The sequence below is a fragment of the Carya illinoinensis genome, chromosome 13 (genome assembly GCF_018687715.1).
Source record: "Carya illinoinensis cultivar Pawnee chromosome 13, C.illinoinensisPawnee_v1, whole genome shotgun sequence".
Classification (NCBI taxonomy): Eukaryota; Viridiplantae; Streptophyta; class Magnoliopsida; order Fagales; family Juglandaceae; genus Carya; species Carya illinoinensis.
Genome location: NC_056764.1, coordinates 14,716,288 through 14,723,218, shown reverse-complemented (window position 1 = coordinate 14,723,218; position 6,931 = coordinate 14,716,288).

Below are 6,931 nucleotides of genomic sequence, written 5' to 3'. Positions count from 1 at the left end.
TTATTAATTTAAAAAAAAAAACTTATACCACGTCAATATATAATACAAAAATTTTCAAATAAAATTATTAAATTTTATATAATTATTTAGCTTCTGACCAAAAATACCTTTTTACAAGTAGAAGGGTCTTAAAACCAAACTTGTATGGTAACTATAAATAAGCATAAATATTAACAGCCTAAGAAATAAATATAAGATTATCATTTGTGGATAATTAGTTGCAACTTGCTTTAGAAGTTGCTTACCAAGAAAATCTTGCTTTAGAAGTTGAGATGAACGTGAAAAAGTAAGCATTGTGTCTAGATACTATTATAGGTTACAGCTACATGCAAAACTTACTGACGTGATTATCGAATAGGCTAAATTTTATTATTTTTTACTTTTTTCATACATTTTTTTATATTTTTAAATATTATTTTGAAAAAATCACAATATTATTTTAAAATACTTCCTTAATAACTAAAAAAATAATCGGTGGCAGCTTCAATGACTTTTGTACATGGGAGAAGCATTACCCAATTTGTAAGCTCATAACCATGAAAGAATACAACTCTAAATGCCATCCCACATGTTAGCAAAATATCTTTGGTGGCTGGGTCTCAGAGTTAGATGTAAACCAATTGACAGCAGTAATAATGAGATCTGGTATACTAAGTTGATAACAAATCTTATAAATGCTTAACACCGTGACTTATGGAAAATAGTAATATTTTGTGGATTATATTGAGATGTGTTAAAAAAAAATTAAGATGAGTTTAACTTTTTTATAGAAAGTTCAAAAAATATATAATAAGTATCATTAATAATTAATTTGAAATGAGTTGAAGTGAATTTATATTTCGAACATAACCTTAATCTAACAAATTGATTCAGATGAATAAGTAAAGTGATATCAAAATTAAAATATGCGATATCTTTTTCTAACAATAATCATAATTATTATGAAAAATCCAATGCGTAAATATCATTAAACCTAATAATTTATTAGATATCATGAATCAATTAGTTTAAATTTCTTCTTTCCACCAAAATCAACAAAGATGATAAAATCTTATAGATTATCTAAGGTCTGAAAGATAAATAAAAATTAAATAAAATATTATTTAAATTAAAAAAATCACATGTGAAGTTGGTCACACGTGTAACTCTTCCCTAGAGAGCAACACATTATTCGGCTTCCGATAGTACCCTTACGAATACCATGAAATGCCTTTGACCGTACGAAAAAAGACAGTTTTGGATGTCACGTGTTTCGTCTGAATTTAGCCTTTTGAATTTTAAAAGGGTATAATATTTATATAATAAAACCCACCCAATAAAAAAAATTAAAAAATTTTAAAAGAAAGGTAAAGTTAGCAATAATTCAGGAGTCTCATGACAGATTCAAACGAGAGAGAGCCTTTTTGTTTTCATTTTAGATTCATTATTTCTCCTTTTGTCTTTTATTTTCTTTCGTTTTGATATAGTTTCATATTTCAACTTAACCATCCAATCACATACAGAAAAAAGTTCGTTTTTTTTTATTCTTTTGTCGTTACTTTCCCGTTTTGAATTTTAAGGTTGATTAATCATTTCGTTGCCAAGTTTTGCACTCTTTTCAAGGGAAAAGAATCCCTTCATTTCAAGGTAGCTTTTGAATATTTGGCCATTCGTTTTGTTTTTAAACAGTCATTTTTATCGGATTTTCGTCCCTTTTGGATCAACATACTTTCTAGTTGAAGAAAAATGCAGTGTATCGATTTTGGTAAATTTGGGTACAATAATATAAAGTTTTAGTTGAAGGGTGAAAAGTTTTTTTATTCGAGTATGGTTAAGTTCTCGTTTAATTATGTAAATTATCTTATCTCATTTTATATAATTATTATAAATTTTTTAAACTTTCATATAAAATATAATAAATAATTTCATTTTTTTAAATTTTAAAATAAAATTAATATTAAAAAATAATATTATAATAAAATTTTATTCAACTTTTAATTTTATCTCGTTTGTATAATCAAATGAAGTAATTTTGCCTCTTCTCAGCATAGTCTAGACCTGATTTACTGCATCATGACGACCAAACGTTTGTTAAGTGCTCTACCATACCACTCCCTAAATGTTGATCTAGCGGTACAAAGTCTAATTGTCATAAGAAACTGAGTGTGGCTTGCACATGACCACCATGCGCCACTTCTCAATAACGCTTTTGCTAGATGCGCACACTATCCTCAAATCTATTACCAGTATATTTGACACACTGCATTTCAAAACCACTGGCACGTGACTCCTCATACACCGTCATAATCTCATTAAATGTTTTTCGATCACCGATGATATGGGCTAGTCAATTTGCCCATCCATTTTTGTTTTCGCTTTTCCTAATTAAAAATATTCCGGACAAAGTATGTTGGTTTTTTCTTCAAACATAACAAAATAACAAACTGTAGCACACTCCAACCTAATGGCACTACAATTCACCTAATGGCGCTACAATTCACCCAATGGCCGATTGTCTAAAACCATCATTTAATATGGCGCCCCTTCTACATAGAATGGATGGGGCCAATCTTTAAGTCCCATAATCTAATTATTTATTTATTATTTTGCATTGTACTTGTTACAATGAGTATTTGTTGGAAACCTCATCCCTTGATCCCTTTCTTGTATATATTGGTAATTTTATGTTAATGAAAGGCTTGCTTAGAAAAAACAAATAACCCAAAACAAGTTTAATTTAGTCACAAATCCAAGGATAAAAGGAAAAGATCAATGGATATAGAGGAAGTGTTTATCAATATCGTTCAAGGGGCGGTCATGAAAATGAAAACCCTAGCTAGGTAATGGTTGCAATCTTATAAGTCATGCATTAAAGTGAAAAGATTTTGATCTGCGAGTGTTATCACAGTTGAGCTAATATTGCTATTCACCAGTGTTATTTATATTATATTCTTAACACTTAATTTATTATAAATATCAAAGCCATTCCTTTGTATAAGATCCCATATATATATAGTTATTTGGTTTTTCCCAGTCAGCAAAATGCATGCCACTTTATGCAAAATAGTTTTTATTTTTTCGAATTAAAGATATGCAATGTTCTTCTACCTTGTTATATTTATTTCCGATCCATACCTAATATTGGAAAAAAAGTGCATTTTCAGATGATATTAATAAATCCTAATATTAGTACTTTGGTGGTTGGCATCAGTACTACCTCGTGATTGAGTATTGTTTGTGCTCATAGACAGAACAAAAGAGGTTTTGCATGGGGACCAACGTACGTATACTTAAACAAATAAATAGCGTTCAGGATTATTTTTCGAGTTGTGCTCATAGACAGAACATGAAAGAAGTTTTGCACTGGGGGACCAAGTTACTTAAATGAAAAATTATATTTACAGTTATATGTAAAATGCATAAATATCATACAGTCACTTTAATAATATTGTGTTAATTAAGAATCATTTTTCTAAGTTGTATACTTGTTTGGCACAGATATACGTCAGGCTCTAAGAACTTCTCGGGATGGAAAATGATAGAATTACACCTCTCTTACTTACTCATCTACTACTATTTTTGTATTTGATTCTTTTTTAATTTTTTATTTTACATAATGATTAAGAAAGTGATTATTAATAAAATTATATATTTTTTAAACTTTTTTTAATGATTGAAGATGTTAAAAAAATATTTAAGAAAATGATAAAAAAATAAAAAATTTCAAATCTTTTATAAATAATAAATTGGTAGTGATAAGGTAGTCATCCTATCACTACCCTTTTGGGATTTACGTACGGACATGCTTAGCATTTTAGCATTTCAGATATAATTTAAACTTTATTTTTTGTTCGGCCAAGAAGTTAACTTTATAGGCCACTTCTTAGAAAATATATTATTCAGTTCTCAATAATTCTATGGGGGCCCTCAGACCAAATTGTGTGTATCTTCCTACATGGTAAGAAATGGTAATTAACTGACGCAGAGATATTATATAAATAAGTTTATATATTGATATATTTTAATATAACACGTCAATTGTAAAACGTATATTTTTAACCGTAAAGTATATGTGCTAATAGAATTTGCTTTTATAAGATTTTTTATGTAAATCGAGCATTAGTACTTCTCCATATATATTGGTAGAGGTAATCTTTAGTATGCTTAAAAAAAACAAATCAATGTAAACAATTCAACTTTTTACAAATTTTTTAGATTGGTTACCAAAAATCAAATAATTTCATCTAATCAATACAAATTTTTCAAATTCTCATACGAAATATAATAAACAATTCAACTTTTTCAAATCTCAATATAAAATTAATATTAAAAAATCATATTGTAATAATATTTTATTTATTATTATTAAAAATATCTCATCTTATCTGAGTTACGTAACCAAACAGAATTGATAATCTTCTGGTACGATAGGTTTTGCATAAAAAGGTTGGGAATTGGTCCTATATAAACGTTCTCATGTGTTTGCTGAATATTTGAGTGGAGTTCAGTGCGCGGTTGAACATTTCATGCGGCCACAAGTACTTAAAGAATTGCCGAGAAATATACATGGAACTGCAGCACACATGCTTGGAACATGGAAGCAAATTTCTCCAATAATTTGAAGGTAGCCGGGCAACAATCTCTCTCTCTCTCTCTCTCTCTCTCTCTCTCTCTCTCTCTCTCTCTCTCTCTCTCTCTCTCTCTCTCTCTCTCTCTCTCTCTCTCTGAGTTTTTGCATAATAATTGATGTGGCAGGCCTTCACATCATGTGTTATGTGATCACATGCGTTTTGTTATGTCAATAAACAAGTTTGCAAACAAATTTTTCATGCATAGTTATTTTATCATGGGCATATCAACATAATAACTAAACTCTCAAATGACAAAAAAGAAGCACAATAAGAACTTTGTCATCCTCATCACCCTTTCTCCTCGTTGAGGAGGTAGGATGGAAGATTAGAGTTTCATTAAAACACATGGGATGGATCGTGGAGGGTTATGCAATTTTTCATGCAATGTGCATTGACCGCAGAAGATACACATTTATCAAAGAACTTGTTCAATGCTAAATGTTACTATTCATCTTAAATTTTGTTATATCTACTCATGATACATGCTAGATGATATATTTTTAAATCGTTTAAAATATACCACATCAGCAAGTATGATTAGAGGACAAGATTTAAGTAGAAGTGTAACTAAACAAGGGTTAGGGTATTGCCATATTGATCTATTCGATCTAATCGAAAAAGAAAAGAAGTGGCTAAGATTGTCAATAACAATAGGCCTTGTGTGGGTATTGAGATATTTTCAAAACTTCTTCTAATTTATTTTCCAAAAAACACTAAGATATAAAACATTTTTCAATTTCAAACCTTCAATTTTTTTATCTAATAATTATTCAAACACAAAATCCAATACAATTTTTTCAAATTTTTAAACAAAATACAAAAAAACAATACAACAAAATTAATATTCAAACAATTATATTAAAAAAATTTTAATTTTATAATATTTTTATTCAAATTTTTTCTTTCACATTTCTCAAAACCTAATACAACTTTCCCAAATTTACAAACAAAATACAGAAATTAATACAAAATTTTCAAATTTTAGAATAAAAATATTATTTTAATTTTATAATACTTTTCACTCTCATTTTTCAAAACCAAATAAAACATCTTAACTGAAACCATTTTACTACTATTTATAAACTATTTCAATACTATTCTCCAAATTCTAAGATATTCTAAATATTCAAATGGGCATTAAATATCTAAAAGTCAGTTGAGTAATGGAAACTACCAAACACAACAAATCCCAAATATAATAAGGAGCCGACCAATGTATCACCCTTTTAAAAACTAACAAATCCTTAACATATTTGAGAGAGCTACCGCTAAAGAATTATATATATTAGCTGCATGCACCCAACCTTACACATGCGAATGCTGAGTGTTTTGACATTTGTTTAAGTTGGCATGCAAACACTACTAAAGGTGGTCCAATCATTTTTCTATTGCTGGCCGGATCGATCATTGTTTATGTAAGGAGATCTCATGAAAAAGAAATATAACCAAACTCATGAGAATCTTCTTTTTAGGTTCATCAATAAAACCAAAAAACAATTAAGGTCAAGAAAAACAAAACAAATAAAAATTAAATTTAACAAAAGATCAGGTGATGTGGAAGATATCTAATCATGGGTTTCTAGTTTCCGTATCTAATGTGTTTCAAGAAAAATTGTTTTCAAATTTTCAAAGAGAAAAAGAACAGCTCATTGGCATATATACATTGAATTATCCACTACAAGAAAATTGGTCAGTTATGACAAGTTATTTTCTAAAAGAATGACTATTTTCTATCAAAATGAGTTTATTTTAATATCAAATAATCATTCTTTCTGCATATAATCCGTTACAAATGGTCATTTTTCTTGTAATGATATAGAGATATAAGTGCTTTAAAATGGAAGAGTGAGATCTCCAAAAGCTTAAAATGATCTTGTAGTTACATGATTAATTCCATATTAATGCCATGCACTCATTTTGGCTTGGTACATTTTGGTTTATTAAGATGTTAGTGTAAATGAAAATGATAGACATACAATGATTTCAACAATCTTTTATACAACTATATATGTTTTAAATTTATTTCAAAATATATATATGTTTTAAATTAGCATTTTTTTTAAACAACTTATAAAAATAACATCACTTTATATAAATACCCTCATTTTAAAACATGATTGTATAAAAGATTGTGCGTATATCATTACCCTTCAGACAAAAGTCCTAAGGGTTCTTGGTCTATAAAATATAAAACAGGTTCCTCAGGGTACTGTTGTGTTTGTAAGAGATTTCAATTTCAATAACTATCTTTATTTTAGAGTATTTAGTGCTCATCTTGACATAATCCTTAATTTTTTGCAAGTCAAATGGGATCATTACAT